Genomic DNA, 23913 nt, shown 5'->3' with positions numbered 1-23913 from the left:
TTTCCATTATGTCTGTAACCATTTCCCAGGGTTCGACTTGGGAGAGAAGTTTCTTCCAAGCGCACTCACCTGGGTGTTGACAGGCCTCAAAAGAACCACTAACAAGCTCACTCACATGGTTGTTGGCAGATATATTAGTCTGCTTGGGTTGCTATAACAAGGTCCACAGACTGGGTAGTCTAAACAACAGAAATTTATTTTCTAATGATTCCCAAAGGCTAGAAGACCATGATCAAGGTGCTGGTAGAGTTGGTTTCTTCTGAGAGCCATAAGAGAGGGATTTGTTCCAAAGCTCCGTGGCTTGTAGATAGCCATTGTCTTCCTATATCTTCACATTGTCTTCTCTTTGTCTGTGTCCAAATTTTCTCTTCTTATAAAAACACCAGATATATTAGATTCAACCCACCCTAATAACCTCATTTTAACTTAATCGGTCATTTACTGCATAACTACTTTTTGGTCAACAACAGACCACTTAAGCAACAGAGGTTCCACACAATTATAATATTGTATTTTATGATATCTTTTTTATGTTTAGATGTATATAGATACACAAATACCATTGTGTTACAATTTCCTACAGTACTCATTACAGGAACTGAACAGGAGGCTGTACAAGTTTGTACCCTAGGAGGAATAGGATATACCATATAGCCCGGGTGTGTAGTAGGCTATATCATCTAGCTTGTGTAAGATACAACTGAGAAATGTGATCTAGCTTGTGTAAGATATATCTGAGGAATATTTGATCCATGATACATAGAAAGATCTATGATATTTACAAAATGACAAAATCACCTAATGAAAGCATTTCTCAGATGTGTCTCTATCATTAAGCCATATACGACTATATCTCAGTAAATACTCAGTCTCCAAATTCAGTCACATTCTGAGGTACTAGCAGTTAGGTCTTCAACATATGAATTTAGGGGGTGGTGGGATGAAATTCAACCCACAATAGCAGGCCTCAAGTTCTCTCTTGAGCTGTTGACTATAGACATTAGTTCTTTATTACGTGGACCTGTCTACAGGGCAGGTCAAAACATGGTGGCTGGTTTCGCTTAGAGTAAGTAAGAGAAATAATGAGGAGAGCAAGCACACAAAGTCAGCACTTTTTCATAACCTAATCTTGGAAGTGACATTTTCCATATTCTATTAATTGGAAGTGATATCTAATCCAAATCATTTGCAATTCTGTATAGAATTTAGAGTAATTCTCATCTCTTTTCCTCAACTTTGATTTTTGTTGACTAGTTCTGGAACAACAGAAAATGTTAAATCTGCTATATTTAGATATCAGTGTTTTTTTTAAACTCAAAGACAAGTTTTTAATTTTAAAAAGTACCTCATCTTTAGTACTTTTCTGAGATACATAAAAATAAAGAATATTTATATGTTGTATACACAAAAGCCCACTTTTCTAATGGCAGAGAGTTTTTCTTGCCATGGAGAGGGGAATTCACACTTCAGGGAGTAGCTGACTACTTATTCTTGTCCAGCATGCATACCGAAGCTTCCTCATCCAGTGCATGGTGTACATCTCAACTAGAAAGAAAACAAATCAGTTCTCAACAGATGTGTTCATTCTAATTGTGTGACACCAAAAAGTATGTAAGCGCATTTTCTTGTAACAGGACAAGATGGCAGGGTGAGGATGAGCAAAATGAGGCAATAGAAAGTCACTTCACATCTCTGTACCTGCTCAGTGGCAAAGCTAATCTAACAATTTTATAGATTCTGACATCACAATTGTTTTCAATCCAATATGCTACATCTTAAAGTGGCAAAATGTAATATTAAGACTATGTGATAATTTCAGTATCTTATGCAACAAAACTTCAATTCAATGGAAGCAAATGAACCAAAATCTTTAGTGCCTTGGCATATGATGTTCCCTCTGCCTGGATTATTTACCTCTGTCACCCTCTCCCATAAGCCCACCACTTCACTCTGTTAATACCTAATTGCCTCTCAGGTCCAAGTTTATGTAATTGTCCTTTAGAAACAGGCACACGACCATTCCATGCATTCACCAACAAATTATCATAGAGTTCATCACACGACATTGTAACCCCATGTTTAATTATCCATCTTACCCATTAAACTGTAAGTAAGTCCTGGGGAGGTAGGAATCATATCTCTCTTAGCCATCACTATATCCTTAGCACTTAACTCAGTGCTTGGCACATAATAACACCTCAATTTATTGCCGTAATGAGCAGGCAATATTTTTGCTGTTCTCAAATTTGAGTGGAAAGTAGGCTACTATTTTGGGCATATCATATATTTTGGGGCATATCTCCCCCAAAAATATATTCATTGTGTATTCTGTAGTTCTCCCATGTGGATGTCTTATTTTGTAATACCTGCAATGGTACGATCTAGTGGTTAGTGTTAGAGCATGACTGTGTAAACATCAAGAAGATATTATGGGTAGATAGAGCAAGAGTTTCTTTCATATGAGTCTGCTAGTAAAAGCAAAGATTTATACTAAATCCTTACAACCAGAAACATGATTAAACTTGGAAATACACAACCAAGGGTTTGAAGTTGAGCAAGATTTGTAGCAATCAGGGATTAGGCATAAGCAAGGACTGCCCTGTGTGATTACAGTGAACAGCATTGAGGGATCAGCAGCCCACCCTGGTAGTTTAAAGGACTTTAATGTTTCCAGAAGTAGGTTAAACTGAGGCTTAAGAGGAATTATATTAAGGTCAAATGTACAGAATGATAGCTTCTGAGATATATATACACACACACACATATATATACATATATACACATACATATACACATATGTGTGTGTGTGTGTGTGTGTGTATATATATCTTCAAATTCTTTCCAAAAGAAGATTATGTTACCTAGGATGGGATGATTTAAGATATAAGCTGTATGGAACCATTATATAATTGATCATTGGCATGAGAGAGAAAACGCACAGGCTACTTTATGAGTATATTCAGGAAGTCTAACTGAGATAAGAAGGCAGTTCACCAGAGCTATTATTGACTCTGATGATGTCTTGCTGAATCATGCAAGGTGTCAGAAAAATAGAGAACTTTCTTGAATAAATGAATACATTACATTCACCACACATGTTAAACTAAATGGAAATGAAGCTGAACAGTGAAAAAAATGTAAACAGTTCTTGATTTATTCTGAGACTTCAGAGGCTGACAAAAAGAAAGAAAAGCTGAAAATCTTCATGTTGTGCTACATATGGATATTGTATTTACATCTAAGAAAAATTGGAACCAGTTTAGCTGTTGTTATCCAGATGTTTTATGAAAACTGTGGTCTCTAGTAAAACCATCACTCATGAGAAATTACCTTTTTATTGTGAGTCTAGAAATACACAGATCAGCTTTGCCTTCCCTATTATTTTTGTAATATAAAAGTGGAACATAGCAATGCATTTGGGACTAACATTGAAATTCCTGCTTTATAAGAATACGAAATAATAAATATACTATTTTTAAAATCTTGTAGATCACAGTAGTTGAAGTTAAAAGAGAGTTTATATGAACTCTATCTTACCCACTTTTACCAAAGTTTTAAAATCCAAGTATAATACAGAATATGCACTTTAATAATTAAACCACGACAGTGCATTGTTAAATGAGGTGCCTGAGAAGCAGAATCAATGTCTTTGTAGTAACTGTGTCAAGTCTATAACTTGAAAACTGTGTTAGTGCCATTGGCTCTGCTTTTAATAGAAACACCACACAACTTCCAACACTTTACTTATTAGCATCTCTTCACAGGCTCAGAACAAAAGTCAAACTTTCAACAAATAGCATAAATGAAATTACATGTTTTGCATCTAGAACAAGAGTTCTTCAAAGAAAAAAAAAAGGAAAAATATGTCCTGGATATGTGCCCATCTCTGAAGTTAGTTCATTTATTCAGTACTTATTATATACTAGGCACTGGATTAGGAGCTCACAAACATTAATTGTTCTCTGCAAAACCTTAATAATAGATCACCCTAAATTTCAGCTGAGGAAGCTGAGTTTAAAGAGATTAAGTAATGGGTCGAAGACCACACAGCTAATCAGTTTTAGAGCTGAGATTTGAATATGAATCTTACTGATTTCCTATTATTCTGCTTTTCTACCTTCTCACTTTGCTATATAAATTAACATCTAGCTTTACAAAGAGGAGTACAGAAAAATAACGAAGAAAAACTATTTGGGTGATGGTTACACTAAGGGCCCAGACTTTACTAATACACAATATGCCCATGTAACAAAACTGCACTTGTACCACTTAAATTTGTACAAATTTTTTTAAAAGTTTAGAAGTTGAGATTATAATAGAGATTGAGAAAGTTGGGATTATTTAGCAGAGAGGGCTAAAAGTCTTTTAATGTGATCGTTTTTGTATTGTCTTCTATTACGAGTCATAAGATACTTGGAAATAGAGTTTAGTAGGTTAGATAAAAGAAGTAGACATTTCTACTGTTTCCATTATCTCTTCTCCTTATGAATGGAGAATTGCACTTCCTCACCTTTTTAATTTAGCCTGTCATGTTGATACAGAAGTTCTGGGAAGGGAAGGGCATGGTCCCTTAAAATGGTGGAGAAGGGGTGAAGGGAAGTGCTGGGTAGAGCAGGGCGTGGTCCTTGGCTAGGGCTCCACCCCAGTCCTGTGTCTACAAACCTAGGTGAATACAGGCATTCCTGCCTTGGCGCCCAAATGTTGCATTTCCCAAAACCACCCTGGCCTGCCACATCCCCATCTTGTACCTATAAAGACTCTGAGACTCTAACAGGCAGACACACGTGGCTGGACGTCTACAGGAGCACATCAGCAGAGGAACACACAAAGAGCAGGACGTCGAGAGGAACACACCAGCATAGAAGCATACCAGGATAGGAGCACACCGGCATAGGAGCATATCAGCATGCCAGCAGGCCATTGACTGGTGGAACAAGGCAAAGTTTGGCCAGAACAGTCGGAGGAGAGATTGGGCAGCCAAGCAGCCCAGCTCCAGGGGAAAACCATCTCCCTTCTGGCTGAGAACTACTTCCACTCAATAAAACCTTGCACTCATTCTCCAAGCCCATGTGTGATCCAAGTTTTCCAGTACAACAAGGCAAGAACCCGGGATGCGGAAAGCCCTCCATCCTCGCAACAAGGTAGAGGGTCTAATTGAGCTGACTAAGCCAAGCCACCTACAGATGGTTAAACTAAAAGAGCACCCTGTAACACACACTCACTGGGGCTTCAGGAGCTGTAAACATCCACCTCTAGATACTGCTGTGGGGTCAAAGCCCCAAAGCCTGCCCATCTGTATGCTTCCCTAGAGGTGTGAACAGTGGGGCACTGAAAAGCAAGCACACCCCCATTGCACACCCTGCGAGGGGGACAAGGGAGCTTTTCCCATTTCAGAATTACTGCATTGGCCAATAAAATGTGAGTAGAAATGTGTCAGTTTTGTACATGGACACAGTGAACTGTCCGTTCAATCCTCTATCTCCCTCTTTTCTGCCATAATGATTGGTGGAGCCCTCATGACCTGATCACCAACCAACAGCCCCACCTGCTTAAACTATCGCATTGCTGATTAAGTTTCAACATATGGCTTTTTGAGGACCACAAACATTCAAACCATAGCGTCCTCTTTGAAATGCACTGCATCTAAGTCTTCTCTACTTCCACCCCATCCCACCTCTCAAACAGATAACAGAAACACTGGAAAGTGTCTGCTGCCCTAAACAAAGATAATAGCAGTGACTTCTTATTCATTTGCTTTGTTTTGGTTTATTTCCTCCTCAAGCATCTACATTTCCTTGCAGGATTTTATTTCAATTTGAAACAATCTTGACTGTCCACAAACCGTACAGAAGACACTAACATCTGATCTGCATATTATAACTATGTCTTTTCAGTAGCTTTGTCGTTGTTACAAAATGTCAATCTACTTCATTAAGTTAGAAAAAAAAAGGAAAAACACTTCCACAGGTGTGTGTAGTTCATCCAGAATGAGCCTTAAAAGACAAGAAATGGTAGAACCACTTTTCACCATGGGTTTCCGTATTCACTGAGGGAAAACTTGATTCAGACATGTTGACAGACTAAAAGCAGCCTTGGCCAAGGGAGAGAAACTTAGTGCCTTAATAATCAAAGTAGAGAAGTTCTAAAATAAGGAGTCAAGGAAATGTTTCATCTAGGAAAAGTACAAAGCCCGGCTGCACTAAGGTTGAAGCAATTACTGAAATGTCAGAGCTGCACAGAGAAGAGAAGCTACAAAGATTGTTATAGAAGGTGACAGTCTTTTTTAAAAAAAAACATTCACTTTACAAATGTTTTCATAAATGTGTGCTTTATAGGTAGTTAGTTCAAAAATCTTTGGGGTAGACAGCATCAGGAATGAAAGACATGGGCAACTGAGAAATGGAAAGAAGCTCCTTTAGGATGTTAATGCTTTGTTGGAATTGACATTTTGAAGCTATAAAAAATAACTTAATAGCTGTAGTGAAGCACTAAAGCTGTTTTGTCCTTGGAGAGAGCTAGGGTGCTATGGGAAGGATAAACAGGGAAATCTAAAGCATTGTGCTCTTTGGCCTTATTGAACACATTTCAAGGGAAATTTTATGGCCTCTCAAAGCTAAGTTAGTGTGAGAACACCAGCCTTGTACAGATGTATTCACAACTAACTGTGAAGGGTGAAACATAAACAACTCTCCCTCTTTTGTGTTTTAGTTTTTTGAAACAATTCTGGATAAAATTTTCAAAAATATGTTACTTTCAACCACTTTTTAAAACGAACCACAAAAGAAAGAGCAGATTTCACCGGCAAGGCAGCAGCGAGGCTGGGGGAGGGGCGCCCGCCATTGCTGAGGCTTAAGTAGGTAAACAAAGCTGCTGGGAAGCTGGAACTGGGTGGAGCTCACAGCAGCTCAAGGAAACCTGCCTGTCTCTGTAGACTCCACCTCTGGGGACAGGGCAGAGTAAAAAATAAACGCAGCAGAAGCCTCTGCAGACGCAAACGACTCTGTCTGACAGCTTTGAAGAGAGCAGTGGATCTCCCAACACGGAGGTTGAGATCTGAGAAGGGACAGACTCCTTGCTCAAGTGGGTCCCTGAACCCTGAGTAGCCTAACTGGGAGACATCCCTCACTAGGGGCAGTCTGACACCCCACACCTCACAGGGTGGAGTACACCCCTGAGAGGAAGCTTCCAAAGCAAGAATCAGACAGGTACACTCGCTGTTCAGAAATATTCTATCTTCTGCAGCCTCTGCTGCTGATACCCAGGCAAACAGGGTCTGGAGTGGACCTCAAGCAATCTCCAGCAGACCTACAGCTGAGGGTCCTGACTGTTAGAAGGAAAACTCTCAAACAGGAAGGACACCTACACCAAAACCCCATCAGTACATCACCATCATCAAAGACCAGAGGCAGATAAAACCACAAAGATGGGGAAAAAGCAGGGCAGAAAAGCTGGAAATTCAAAAAATAAGAGCACATCTCCCCCGGCAAAGGAGCGCAGCTCATCGCCAGCAACGGATCAAAGCTGGACGGAGAATGACTTTGACGAGATGAGAGAAGAAGGCTTCAGTCCATCAAATTTCTCAGAGCTAAAGGAGGAATTACGTACCCAGCGCAAAGAAACTAAAAATCTTGAAAAAAAAGTGGAAGAATTGATGACTAGAGTAATTAATGCAGAGAAGGTCATAAACGAAATGAAAGAGATGAAAACCATGACACAAGAAATACGTGACAAATGCACAAGCTTCAGTAACCGACTCGATCAACTGGAAGAAAGAGTATCAGCGATTGAGGATCAAATGAATGAAATGAAGCGAGAAGAGAAACCAAAAGAAAAAAGAAGAAAAAGAAATGAACAAAGCCTGCAAGAAGTATGGGATTATGTAAAAAGACCAAATCTACGTCTGATTGGGGTGCCTGAAAGTGAGGGGGAAAATGGAACCAAGTTGGAAAACACTCTTCAGGATATCATCCAGGAGAACTTCCCCAACCTAGTAGGGCAGGCCAACATTCAAATCCAGGAAATACAGAGAACGCCACAAAGATACTCCTCGAGAAGAGCAACTCCAAGACACATAATTGCCAGACTCACCAAAGTTGAAATGAAGGAAAAAATCTTAAGGGCAGCCAGAGAGAAAGGTCGGGTTACCCACAAAGGGAAGCCCATCAGACTCACAGCAGATCTCTCGGCAGAAACTCTACAAGCCAGAAGAGAGTGGGGGCCAATATTCAACATTCTTAAAGAAAAGAATTTTAAACCCAGAATTTCATATCCAGCCAAACTAAGTTTCATAAGTGAAGGAGAAATAAAATCCTTTACAGATAAGCAAATGCTCAGAGATTTTGTCACCACTAGACCTGCCTTACAAGAGACCCTGAAGGAAGCACTCAACATGGAAAGGAACAACCGGTATCAGCCATGGCAAAAACATGCGAAAATGTAAAGACCATCGAGGCTAGGAAGAAACTGCATCAACTAACGAGCAAAATAACCAGTTAATATCATAATGGCAGGATCAAGTTCACACATGACAATCTTAACCTTAAATGTAAATGGACTAAATGCTCCAATTAAAAGACACAGACTGGCAAACTGGATAAAGAGTCAAGACCCATCAGTCTGCTGTATTCAGGAGACCCATCTCACACGCAGAGACATACATAGGCTCAAAATAAAGGGATGGAGGAAGATTTACCAAGCAAATAGAGAACAAAAAAAAGCGGGGGTTGCAATACTAGTCTCTGATAAAACAGACTTTAAACCATCAAAGATCAAAAGAGACAAAGAAGGCCATTACATAATGGTAAAGGGATCAATTCAACAGGAAGAGCTAACTATCCTAAATATATATGCACCCAATACAGGAGCACCCAGATTCATAAAGCAAGTCCTTAGAGACCTACAAAGAGACTTAGACTCCCATACAATACTAATGGGAGACTTCAACACTCCACTGTCAACATTAGACAGATCAACGAGACAGAAAGTTAACAAGGATATCCAGGAATTGAACTCATCTCTGCAGCAAGCAGACCTAATAGACATCTATAGAACTCTCCACCCCAAATCAACAGAATATACATTCTTCTCAGCACCACATCGTACTTACTCCAAAATTGACCACGTAATTGGAAGTAAATCACTCCTCAGCAAATGTACAAGAACAGAAATTATAACAAACTGTCTCTCAGACCACAGTGCAATCAAACTAGAACTCAGGACTAAGAAACTCAATCAAAACCGCTCAACTACATGGAAACTGAACAACCTGCTCCTGAATGACTATTGGGTACATAACGAAATGAAGGCAGAAATAAAGATGTTCTTTGAAACCAATGAGAACAAAGATACAACATACCAGAATCTCTGGGACACATTTAAAGCAGTGTGTAGAGGGAAATTTATAGCACTAAATGCCCACAAGAGAAAGCAGGAAAGATCTAAAATTGACACTCTAACATCGCAATTAAAAGAACTGGAGAAGCAAGAGCAAACACATTTGAAAGCTAGCAGAAGGCAAGAAATAACTAAGATCAGAGCAGAACTGAAGGAGATAGAGACACAAAAAGCCCTCCAAAAAATCAATGAATCCAGGAGTTGGTTTTTTGAAAAGATCAACAAAATTGACAGACCACTAGCAAGACTAATAAAGAAGAAAAGAGAGAAGAATCAAATCGATGCAATTAAAAATGATAAAGGGGATATCACCACCGACCCCACAGAAATACAAACTACCATCAGAGAATACTATAAACACCTCTACGCAAATAAACTGGAAAATCTACAAGAAATGGATAATTTCCTGGACACTTACACTCTTCCAAGACTAAACCAGGAAGAAGTTGAATCCCTGAATAGACCAATAGCAGGCTCTGAAATTGAGGCAATAATTAATAGCCTACCAACCAAAGAAAGTCCAGGACCAGATGGATTCACAGCTGAATTCTACCAGAGGTACAAGGAGGAGTTGGTACCATTCCTTCTGAAACTATTCCAATCAATAGAAAAAGAGGGAATCCTCCCTAACTCATTTTATGAGGCCAACATCATCCTGATACCAAAGCCTGGCAGAGACACAACAAAAAAAGAGAATTTTAGACCAATATCCCTGATGAACATCGATGCAAAAATCCTCAATAAAATACTGGCAAACCGGATTCAGCAACACATCAAAAAGCTTATCCACCATGATCAAGTGGGCTTCATCCCTGGGATGCAAGGCTGGTTCAACATTCTCAAATCAATAAACATAATCCAGCATATAAACAGAACCAAAGACAAGAACCACATGATTATCTCAATAGATGCAGAAAAGGCTTTTGACAAAATTCAACAGCCCTTCATGCTAAAAACGCTCAATAAATTCGGTATTGATGGAACGTACCTCAAAATAATAAGAGCTATTTATGACAAACCCACAGCCAATATCATACTGAATGGGCAAAAACTGGAAAAATTCCCTTTGAAAACTGGCACAAGACAGGGATGCCCTCTCTCACCACTCCTATTCAACATAGTGTTGGAAGTTCTGGCTAGGGCAATTAGGCAAGAGAAAGAAATCAAGGGTATTCAGTTAGGAAAAGAAGAAGTCAAATTGTCCCTGTTTGCAGATGACATGATTGTATATTTAGAAAACCCCATTGTCTCAGCCCAAAATATCCTTAAGCTGATAAGCAACTTCAGCAAAGTCTCAGGATACAAAATTAATGTGCAAAAATCACAAGCATTCTTATACACCAGTAACAGACAAACAGAGAGCCAAATCAGGAATGAACTTCCATTCACAATTGCTTCAAAGAGAATAAAATACCTAGGAATCCAACTTACAAGGGATGTAAAGGACCTCTTCAAGGAGAACTACAAACCACTGCTCAGTGAAATCAAAGAGGACACAAACAAATGGAAGAACATACCATGCTCATGGATAGGAAGAATCAATATCGTGAAAATGGCCATACTGCCCAAGGTAATTTATAGATTCAATGCCATCCCCATCAAGCTACCAATGACTTTCTTCACAGAATTGGAAAAAACTGCTTTAAAGTTCATATGGAACCAAAAAAGAGCCCGCATCTCCAAGACAATCCTAAGTCAAAAGAACAAAGCTGGAGGCATCACGCTACCTGACTTCAAACTATACTACAAGGCTACAGTAACCAAAACAGCATGGTACTGGTACCAAAACAGAGATATAGACCAATGGAACAGAACAGAGTCCTCAGAAATAATACCACACATCTATAGCCATCTGATCTTTGACAAACCTGAGAGAAACAAGAAATGGGGAAAGGATTCCCTATTTAATAAATGGTGCTGGGAACATTGGCTAGCCATAAGTAGAAAGCTGAATCTGGATCCTTTCCTTACTCCTTATACGAAAATTAATTCAAGATGGATTAGAGACTTAAATGTTAGACCTAATACCATAAAAATCCTAGAGGAAAACCTAGGTAGTACCATTCAGGACATAGGCATGGGCAAAGACTTCATGTCTAAAACACCAAAAGCAACGGCAGCAAAAGCTAAAATTGACAAATGGGATCTAATTAAACTAAAGAGCTTCTGCACAGCAAAAGAAACTACCATCAGAGTGAACAGGCAACCTACAGAATGGGAGAAAATTTTTGCAATCTACTCATCTGACAAAGGGCTAATATCCAGAACCTACAAAGAACTCAAACAAATTTACAAGAAAAAAACAAACAACCCCATCAAAAAGTGGGCAAAGGATATGAACAGACATTTCTCAAAAGAAGACATTCATACAGCCAACAGACACATGAAAAAATGCTCATCATCACTGGCCATCAGAGAAATGCAAATCAAAACCACAATGAGATACCATCTCACACCAGTTAGAATGGCAATCATTAAAAAGTCAGGAAACAACAGGTGCTGGAGAGGATGTGGAGAAATAGGAACGCTTTTACACTGTTGGTGGGATTGTAAACTAGTTCAACCATTATGGAAAACAGTATGGCGATTCCTCAAGGATCTAGAATTAGATGTACCATATGACCCAGCCATCCCATTACTGGGTATATACCCAAAGGATTATAAATTATGCTGCTATAAAGACACATGCACACGTATGTTTATTGCAGCACTATTCACAATAGCAAAGACTTGGAATCAACCCAAATGTCCATCAGTGACAGATTGGATTAAGAAAATGTGGCACATATACACCATGGAATACTATGCAGCCATAAAAAAGGATGAGTTTGTGTCCTTTGTAGGGACATGGATGCAGCTGTAAACCATCATTCTTAGCAAACTATCACAAGAACTGAAAACCAAACACCGCATGTTCTCACTCATAGGTGGGAACTGAACAATGAGATCACTTGGACTCAGGAAGGGGAACATCACACACCGGGGCCTATCATGGGGAGGGGGGAGGGGGGAGGGATTGCATTGGGAGTTATACCTGATGTAAATGACGAGTTGATGGGTGCAGCACACCAACATGGCACAAGTATACATATGTAACAAACCTGCACGTTATGCACATGTACCCTACAACTTAAAGTATAATAATAATAAATAAATTAAAAAAAAAAGAGCAGATTTCATTATTTGTTTTTTGATTTATTTCTACAATAATATTTCACATCTATGTCAAATCTCTGAGTTAAAAGAGTGCTTGAACAGATATAATAGGTTTTTCTTATTGTTTATTATAGTATCTGCATTAAAATATTTCTTCGAAGTTTCCTATTGATTCATTTGTATTTGCAATGATAAGATCACCACCTAATTTCAAAGGTGATTTTACAATTTATTATTGACAAATTTTCTAATGAATAATCTTAGAGTTTTAATAAAGGTACAAGTAGAAAGCAGATTAAAAAAAAGAAAGAATGAAATTTAAAACAAATCTTGGAGAAGTATATTTAGTATAAGCCTAATTTCTAGTAATTACACAAGACATAGTCATTCAATATTATTCAGTGTGTTGCACTGTGTCCAAAGAAGGCTCTAGAAAGATGACGTGATTCTTGCTCTTAAATAAGTGCACAACTTTGAATATTTTTAAGGCAGCATAAAGACATATTACTTATATTTACATATATTAGATTACTTAAATTACATAAGCTGAATACGTGATGAAAAAGATATTAGACTTAGTGTCCCTAATCTTACTTGGGAATTATGTATCTTTTATAATGAAAAAAAATTAAGAAAGTTTATAGAAAATTTCAGTTACTTTTAGTAAGAGAATAGTTTGCATGATAACATGACTGATTTCCATTTAATAACTTGGCATTTTGCCCTCAATAGAAATCTGAAAAGTAAGTAGAATATATCAACATATGAATGAGGCAGTTAGGAGTCACTATGCAACCTCTATATCAATTCCGGCAATATATTGAAAAACTAAATTTCAAAGTTGACTTAATAAATGAATAAATTTTTAATAATGTATTTTGTGTTAATATTTGACTTGGTTTTGCTTCTATCAATGTATTGTATCCAAATGAATGCCCTAAGTTTTAGAAAGTGAAAGCATTTGTGATCTATTTTTGTAAGTCAGTATGACATTATTTTAGTGAAATATTAGGTGTCCTAAAGAGCAAAGAAACTTCCTCCTCTGTCTCTAAACCCTCCCCCATCCTCTCCTATCTACTTATTCTTAAAAAAGGAAAATTTGCATTACTTCTTGAGTCAAGGCAATATTTATCTTTCTATAATAAAGTGACAGAAAAATTAATTTTTACTTCTGTAATAATGACACATGATTTGGATGTTTTCTACCATCAGAGAATGTGCTTGACATGTGCAGTATTTGATCAGAAGTACAACAGCAGAAATTATTGTTCTAATTTTAATTTTTAGAGACAGGATCTCGTTCTGTTTCCCAAGCAGGAGCACAGCAGCATTATGATAGCTCACTGCAGCCTCAACCTCCTGGGTTCAAGCAATCCTCCTGCCTCAGTCACTTGAGTAACTAGGATTACAGGTGCATGCCACCATGCCTGCTTTTTGTTTTGTTTTGTTTTGTTTTGTTTTTAAATGTTTGTAGAGATGAGGTTTCATTGTTACCCAGGCTGGTCCGAACTCCTGGAGTCAAACACTCCTCCTGCCTCAGCCTCTCAAACTTCTATGATTACAGGTGTGAGCCATCATGCCCAGCCTATCTTTGTTCTTGACTAAATTTCAACAAGAATAAGTTTACAAAAAAAAAGTTTTCTTGTCAAAAGTAAACTCTGCATTTACTTGAACTCTGCATTCTCTCTCTTTTTCTTTTTCTTTTTTTTTTTTTTGAGACAGAGTCTCGCTCTGTCGCCCAGGCTGGAGTGCAGTGGCCAGATCTCAGCTCACTGCAAGCTCCGCCTCCCAGGTTTACACCATTCTCCTGCCTCAGCCTCCGGAGTAGCTGGGACTACAGGCGCCCGCCACCTCGCCCAGCTAGTTTTTTTGTATTTTTTAGTAGAGACGGGGTTTCACCGGGTTAGCCAGGATGGTCTCGATCTCTTCACCTCGTGATCTGCCATCTCGGCCTCCCAAAGTGCTGGGATTACAGGCTTGAGCCACCGCGCCCGGCCTGCATTCTCTCTTTATGTAAAACCCAATGGATATATAATTTAGCTTCTACTTTTTTCATAATTGCAATGTCATCTTCTATTATTTTTCTGATTCTGAAATTAATTTGTACATATTAGAAAAATATGGAAAAAAGAGTAAAGGGAGAGAGAAAAGAAATGTCACCAATAAGCCCATAAATATCTAGCAATATTTACTAAGCATTTATTCTTGAGTTTTTCAAGATATTTATGATTTATATATTTATGATGTATTACATTTATTGATTACTTTAATCAATAAAAATTCTTTACATACATGATTAAAAGTCTGTAAATATACCATAGTTTCTATAATATAAGAACATGAATATGTATTTCAACTACTTTTCCAGAAAAATAGTTTCTTAAAATTCAAATTATACCCCATCAGCAAAGTATGATTCATTCTATACTAATCAATCACCAATTGATTATATCAATATATATCAGTCAGAAATAAATGAATGCACATCAATGTACATTAATATAGTGTTCATGGTTAGAGTTACAGTTGAATTTGCAGGTAGAGTTAAGATTAGGGTCAGTTTTACAAATTGAGCTATATATAATTGTCTTGGGATAAGAGTTAAAGAAAAGAGACAGACCACAAATAGTTGTTTTAAACTGTGAGTTGTTTCTCCAGAGAGGTTAATCTCTTATATTACATTGACTGTAAATGCTATGACAACCATTCTTCTCTTGAAAAGTAAGGGAAAGAGAAAAAAAATCTAGAAAAAGAGGGGAAATCTTTTCTTTCTGACATCCAAAATTACTTCAATAAGGGACATCTATATTCTATTCCACATAGAGCTTAAATGCAAATACACAATACTACAAAAATCTCACTGATCTAAATTATTCAAATTAAAGTGGCATGTTACTGGCTTGGTATCCAATACTATAGTAGAATTAGTTTGACAAATGAAGAGTGTCACCTGCCCAGAGAGGTAGACAACTTGCCACAGCACATTACAGCAAGTGCCAGAACTAGTTCTGTCACACTGGGAGCTTAAACAGTACTCAGCTCAGTCTCAAATCCTACCCTACCTAGGTAGGGAAGCAAACCTCAACCTATCACTTCTACTGAGCATAGAAACTGGTCCCAACCATCCCAAGCAGTGACTCAGCCTAGTTTCAGGGCCCAGTCTGCAACCTTGTCCAACTACAAATATCAAATAGCAGTACTACCCGGTCAAGGAATACCAAGCCAGACCCAATGAGATCTGATTGGCCAGGTCCAATCAGGGGCATTTGCAGTGGACATCCAGCAGCTGTGGTCAATTGCAGAGCCACATTCTGTGGCCTGGCCCAATCAAAGGCAACTGCAGTGGCCATCCAGCAGCTCTCCTCAATTGCAGAACTCAGCCAGTGGTTTCACTGCAGAGGGAGTCCAGCGAGCAGTCTCACCTAAAATTAGAGCAGAGGCAGCAGCCCAGCCATGTAGAGAGCCTAAAACAAGCCCTGCTTGCCCAGGGTTGTTACCATCTGGCCCATCTAGAATCATAGGCTAGACTAAATAGGCAAGGCCTATGTCTGCCAAAGAATACCTATAAAAGCCAGAGGAGTGGCTGTCTCTACAAATGCGACATTATGACAAGGACGTGAAGACTATAAGGGATCAGGAGATCACAACGGCTCCAGAAAAAGCTAATAAAGTCTTTTTTCCCCAGGATGGTGTACTAGAGGCTTTTAGCATGTCTCAACCACTTGGAAATAGCAAAACAGTGCATAAAGATAAACTCTCTGCACTTTAATTCAAGAAGGAAAATGAGAATTCACTGGAATAGTGAACAACAACCCAGACCTCAGGGAGGAGAAAGTGGGCAAGCAGCCTCCATGATGGCATTCAGCTGATAAAAGTGAGAGAAGCTCCAGTACATGAGGAAGGAGAGTCTCCTGCTGTGATTCACCTTTCCACTAGGATTCCATGCAACCCAGGCCAAGAGAGAGCACCTAGTTCCTCTGAAGCCCAGGAGAAAACTTGAGGAGACAACCAGAGGAAAAGGCATTGAGAAAAGCTGTAGGCATTTTCCCATGCCCAGAACTGAGAGGAGGAAATCATTTTTAATCCAGGCTTATAGAAAGTCAGTCATTGTTTGGTAACCTGGAAGCGGCAGCCACTGCAGGCATTTTGGTCAAGGGCCAGAGATTGGAGTAGCTGCTCTGCACTGGAGGAATAATGCTCACAGCCAGAATTGAATGGCAAGTGTGGAGAGCACCGCAGCAGTAAGCACTGGAATCCGCTCTCTCCAGTCACAGGACTGCAGCAGGAAGAGTTGCTGAAGCCAAGATTTAATCTGGGATTTGCAGCCAGGGACAGGTTTGTCACTTGGAACCAGCCTGCATATGCCATTGCTAGGTGTCCCGGACTGCTCCCTTGGTCAACCAGGGGAGAGTGCCCCACCAGTCTTGAGAAGCAAGAGCAAGGCAGACCCTAGTCCTGCTCCCCTGAATTGGGAGTACGGTCCAATCAATCCTTTGCTTGCATCTGTGTGCAGAGAACCTCTCTCCACCTCACACCCAGGCATATTCCCAGGCATTTGAATCACCACTCACTTGGATTAGTTTTTGCTCTTTTTCCGTGCAGAGATTTTGGGGCACTGGAGTCCTCTCTGCTTTATGCCTAGACATGTTTCCAGGCATTCAGCACACACCTGATCACCTGGATTATCAGCCTGCAGTGCCCCTCCTTTTTCCTACAAAATCTTTGTTGTAGCAGTGATTACTTCCCTTCTCACAGAGGGACATTTTTCCAGGCAATCGAAGTAATCACTCACCTGGATTGGGAGACTGAGCTACCCTAGATTAGGAGACTACACAATCCCCTTTGCAGAAATCTTGGTGCAAAGGTAAACTTTTTGCTCCACACCTGGACATATCTCCAGGCTTTTGGTGTACATACCTTCCTGGAATAGAAGCCTAAGGCACCATTTCCTTCCCATGCAAAGGACTTGGTGCAGTGGCACTTCTTCTGCTCCACACCTGGATGTAACTACAAGCATTTAGCACACTCACTCTCACATACTGGGTGTTTGAACTACCCTGCCCTTCCTATACAAAGATCTTATGGTGGCAGTTTCTCTGCTCCTTCTCTGGACATAGCACCCACCTTGAGACACATCTGCCCTCCACACCAGATTAGGAACTTAAGTAGTTTCTCCCATCCCCTGCAAAGACCATGTAACAGCAGTTTTTCCAGTCACTGCTGGGGCATATTTCCATGCATTAGTCACATCTATTTGCATGGATTAGGAGCCTGAGCCACCTTTCCTTTCAGTTGCAGAGATCTTAGTGCAGTGGCATTCTCTCCGCTTGACACCTAGACATATCTCCAGGTGTTTGGAGCACCAGCTCTTCTAGATTAGAAGTTTAGGCCACCCCCCTTCCCATGAAGAGAACTTAGGCAAGTGTGTGTTTTCCAATTCCATGCCTAGACACACCTCTAAGTGCTTGATGGCTATCCACAAGACCATACCTCAAAGATGGTGCCTATGCCTACCATTTGAGAACCTGTAGGTGGGTCTGCCCAGCTCAGGCCCTGTCATCTTGGTCCTTCCCTCCAGGGCTAAGCAGGGAGCTCAGACTACTGTGCATTACACAAATCAGCCCATTATCTGATGAAATAGAAAATTTCTCCAGGTTAACAAGGAATAAGTATATATACCTATATGTATCAGCTGTGACTGATGATGTAGATGGGTATATACTTGATCCTTGATGCAAATGAATATCTACTTAATCCTTGTTTACTGGGAGAAGTTCTCTGGCTCTTACCCATGAGCACCACCCACTGGCCTGGAGGAGGAACAGCACAACACAATAGGAAATCTTTCGAAACCAGTGCATAGCACTGGGTAGCAAGGTAAGTTTCCTGATACCAATATCACCTCAGTCCCACAGGTGCCAGTGAATCTGCTCACATGCCTAGAACATGGCTACTACAATCAGAATTTAGAAAAGGCACTATAAAAAGGCTATCTATAACCAAGGACCTTAAAAACAGACTCTTGGTCACTGAAAGCAACCAGACCAAAGTCAAAGGACCATAGACAACATATATTATAGACACCTCCACAATGGGCGGTAGGGTGGGAAATTTCATCCAAATGAAATCAAATGCAAAAAATAAGGGGAGATAGATTATCCAGAGGAGAAGAAGCCAGGGGGACAGGGGGGAGACTATAAAAGTGAGAAAAAAACAAAGTGTCACAATGCCCTCAAGGCACTACATTAATTCTCCAGCAATGAATCTTAACCAAAATGAAATGTTTGAAATATCACATAAAAAACTCAAAATGTTCATTTTAAAGAACCTAAATGAGATCAAATAGAGAGCTGAAAACAACACAAATAGATCACAACAGCAATTCAGGATATAAAGAAGAGATTGACATCATTACAAAAAAAACTAAACAGAACTCCTAGAAATGAAAAATCCATTAAAGAAATTACAAAATACAATTGAAATATTTAACAATAGGCTAACTTGAGTGAAAGAATTTCAGAGCTGAAAGAGAGGCATTTTGAATTAACTCACTCAGACAAAAATGAAGAAGAATTTTAAAAACTGAGTAAATCTTTTGAGAAATATGGGATTGTGTAAAGTATTCAAACTTATGAGTTATAGGTATTCCATACCTATAACAGGAAAACCTATAACAGAAAAAGTAAAAAGTATGGAAGATATATTTTAGAAAATAATTCAGGAAAAATCTTCTGACCTTTGGAAATATTTAAATATTCAGATACAAGAAGCTCAGAGAACTCCTACAAGATACAATCCAAGAAGAACCACACCAAGGCATATGGTAACCAAACTATCCAAAGTCAACAGGAAGGAAAAAATGCTAAGAGTGGCAATAGAGAAGCATCATCTATAAAGGAAATTCTATCGGACTAATAGCAGATTTCTCAGCAGAAACTCTGTAAGCCAGAAGAGCTTAGAAGGCCATTTTTAGCACTGGGTGGTGGTGGGGGAAGCTAGCCAACAACTTTGTATCCTGCTACACTAACCTTCATGAGTGAAAAATAAATAAAGTATTTTCCAGACAAACAAAAGCTAAGGGAATTTGTCACCACATGACTGGCTCAAAGAGGTTGTAAAGATGGAAATGAAGGGATAGTATTCACCATCATAAAAGAACACTTAAGTACAAAAATCACAAATCCTAGAAAACATTACACAACTGAAACGTCAAAACAACTAGCTAACAACACTATGACAAGAACAAAATCCCACATAATAATATTAACCTGGAATGTAAATGGCCTCAATACTCCTAACAGATACAGAGTGGCAAATTGGGTTAAAAAATAAGTCTCTGCCATTTGCTGTGTACAATAGAAAGGTATAATGACTAACGACAGCTACAGATTCGAAGTAAAAAGATAGAAAAATATATATAACACAAATGAAGGACAGAAGTGAGCCAGAGTAGCCATCCTTACATTAGATAAAACAGATTTTAAATAATAGTAAAAACACACCAAAAAAAAAAAAATGCATTATATAATGATAAACGGTTCAATAGAACAAGAAGATTTAACTATTCTAAATATGTATGCATCTAATACAGGGGCACCCAGATTCAAAAAACAATACTACTAGACCTAAGAAAACAAACTGATAGCAATACAATAACCGTACGGGACTTCAACACCCCAGTGATATCACTACACAGATCATCAAGGCAGAAAATCAACAGTGACATTCTGGCCATAAACTGGACTATAGAACAAATGTACCTATAAGACATTTACAGAACATTGCATCCAATGACCACAGAATATACATTCTTTTCATCTGTGCATGGGACATTCTCCAAAATTAACCATATACTTGGCCATAAAGCAAGTCTTAATAAATTCAGAAAACTCTAAATTATAACAAATATTTTCTTGGACTAAGTTGTTGGTCTTTTGGATGGATAAACAAAATTGAAACCCAAAATGTATTAAAGACTTAAAAGTAAGACCTGAAACTATAAAAACATAGAAGAAAAACTAGGAAAACTCTTCTGGACACTGCCCTAGACAAACAATTTGTGATGACACCCTACAAGCAAATGCAACAAAAGCAAAAATAGACAAATGGGATTTAATTAAACCAAAAGTGTCTGCACAGCAAAAGAAATTATCAATAGAGTAAATAGACCACTTAAATAATCAGAGAAAATATTTGCAAACTATGCATTTGACAAGGAACTAATATCCAGAATCCACAAGGAACTCAAACAACTAAACAGGAAAACAAAACAAAACACAACAAAACAAAACACTCCATTAAAAAGTGGGCAAAGAACACAAACTACATTATTTTCAAAGGAAGACATACAAGTGGTTAACAACCGTATAAAAATATGCTCAACATTAGTAATGATCAGTTAAATGCAAATTAAGTCCACAATGAAATATCATGTAAAGCCATTCAAAATGGCTACTGCTAAACTGTAAAAAGACAGCATATGTTGTTATGGATGTGGAGAAAAGGGAACACTGATACACTGTTCATGGGAATGTAAATAGGTTCAACTTCTATGGAAAACAGTACAGAGATTTTTCGTAGAACTAAAAATATAACTTCCATTTGACCCAGCAAACCTATGAGTGTGTATGCACCTAAAAGAAGAGAAATAATTATATTAAAAGGCATCTGCACTCATACATTCATTGCAGTACAACTTACAATGGTGAAGTCATGAAACCAATCTAATTGTCCATCAAAGATTGATTGGATAAAGAAAAAATTGTATCTATACACCATGGAATACTACCCAGTCATAAAAAGAATAAAATCATGTCCTTTGCAGCAACATGGATAGAGCTGGAGGCCATTATTCTAAACAAAATAATGCAGAAACAGAAAACCAAATATCTCATGTTCTCACCTGTAAGTATACGCTAAACAATGGGTACACATGGATGGATGGATGGATGGATGGATAGACAGATAGATAGATAGATAGATAGATAGATAGATAGATAGACAGACAGACAGACGAAGACGAACAATTGAACAGATAGATAGATAGATAGATAGATAGATAGATAGACAGACAGACAGACAGACAGACAGACAGATAGATAGATAGATAGATAGATAGATAGATAGATAGATAGATAGATAGATAGAAAAATAGACACTAGGGACTCCAAAATAATAGACATGGAGTGAGTTTTGAAAAATTACCTTTTGGGTACAGTGTTCAATATTTCATTAATGAATGTACCAGAAGCCCAATCCCCACCAGTACACAATATACCTATGTAAAAAAGCATGCAGATATAGCCCATAAATCTAAAATAAAGTATATTTTAAAAAACAATAAGAGAAATTTAACAATAAAATAAATAAAAAAGTGAAAAGAAACAAGAAAACTCCAACAATGACTCTAAAGAAATGGAGTTCTATGAAGTGACAGACAAAGAATTAAGAATAATCCTCTTAAAGAAGTTTAAATAACTTCAAGAATACATGTAAAAAATAATATAATATTAAGTGAAATTCAAAAGTAATAAATGAACAAAATGAGAACACTAACAAAGAAATTTCAAAAATTAAAAAACTAACAAATAGAAATCCTAGAGATAAATAATATAATGGATGTAAGGAAAAGTGCAATAGAAAGCTTCAACAGGGTTGATCAGGCAGAGAAAAGAATCAGTACGTTAGAAGACAGAATATCTGAAATTAACCATTAAAATAAGCCAAGAAAAAATAAGAATGAATAAAGTCTGTGAATATTACTGAACATCATTAAGAGGCCTAATCCATGCATAATAGGACTTTAAGAAGGAGAAGATGGATAAAAGGGCCAGAAAGCATGTTTAAAGAAATAATAGCTGTAAATTTCCCAAATCTAAGTGACAATGCCAACAACTATGTACAAGAATCCCAAAATTCTCCAATTAGATTCAAACAAAAGAGGAGATCATCATGGCACATAATAACCAACTATCAACTATCAAAGACATAGAAAAAAGTTATGAAAATAGCAAGAGATAAGAAACATCACATACAAAAGAGTCTCAATATGGTTATAAGAGAATGGTTCAGCAGAAACCTCAAAGCCCGGCAAAACTGAAGTAATATATTCAAACTGCTAAAGGGAGAGAGAGAAAAAAAAACAACACACCAACAAAGAATATTTTATCCAACAAAGTTGTCTTTCAGAAATAAGACAAAAATAATGACTTCCAGATAAACAAAAGCCAAGTGTATGTATTAGTCTGTTCTCATGCCGCTAATGAAGACATAACTGAGATTAGGTAATTTATAAAGAACAGTGGTTTAATTGACTCAGAGTTCCACATGCTTGGGGAGTCCTCACAATTATGGCAGAAGGCAAAGGAGGAGCAAAGTCATGTCTTACATGGTGGCAGGCAAGATAATTTGTCAAGGGAGACTCACATTTATAAAACCATCAGCTCTCATGAGACTTATACACTACAATTAGAACAATATGGAGGAAACCACCCCTATGATTCAATTATCTCTATCTGGCCCCACCCTTGACATGAGGGGATTATTGCAATTCAAGGTGAGATTTGGATGAGGACACAGCCTAACCATATCATTTTGCCCCTGACCCCTCCCAAATTTCATGTCCCTTTTCACATTTAAAAACACAATCATGCCTTGTCTTATCTCATTTCAACACTAACTCAAAAGTCCACAGTCCAAAGTCTCATCTGACATAAGGCAAGTCCTTTCTGCCTATGAGCCTGTAAAATTTTTTAAAAAATTACTTACTTCTTAGATACAATTGGGGTACAGGCATTGGGTAATTACACCTATTTCAAATAGGAGAAATTGGCCAAAATGAAGGGGCTACAGGTCCCATGCAAGTCCAAAATCCAATGGGGCAGTCATTACACCTTAAAGTTCCAAAATGATCTACTTTAACTCTATGTCTTACATCCAGGTCACAATGGTGCAAGAGTTGGGCTCCCATGGGCTTAGGCAGTGCCTAAGTGGCTTTGCAGAGTACAGTCACCTCCCAGCTGCTTTCACAGGCTAGCATTGTCTGCAGCTTTTCCAGGTGCACAGTGAAAGCTGTCAGTGGCTCTACCATTCTGATGTCTGGAGGACAGTGGCCCTCTTCTCACAGCTCCACTAGGCAGTGCACCAATGGGGACTCTGTGTAGGGGCTCCCACCCCACTTTCCCTTCTGCACTGCCCTCACAAAGGTTCTTCATGAGGACTCTGTCCCTGCAGCACATCTCTTCCTGGACATTCAGGATTTCCATACATCTTCTGCACTCTAGGTGGAGATTTCCAAACCTCAATTCTTGACTTCTGTGCACCTGCAGGCCCAACACCATGTATAACTTGCCAAGGCATGGGTCT

The sequence above is a fragment of the Papio anubis genome, chromosome 10, assembly GCF_008728515.1.
Source record: "Papio anubis isolate 15944 chromosome 10, Panubis1.0, whole genome shotgun sequence".
Lineage (NCBI taxonomy): Eukaryota > Metazoa > Chordata > Mammalia > Primates > Cercopithecidae > Papio > Papio anubis.
Note: the sequence above shows the minus strand (reverse complement) of the source record.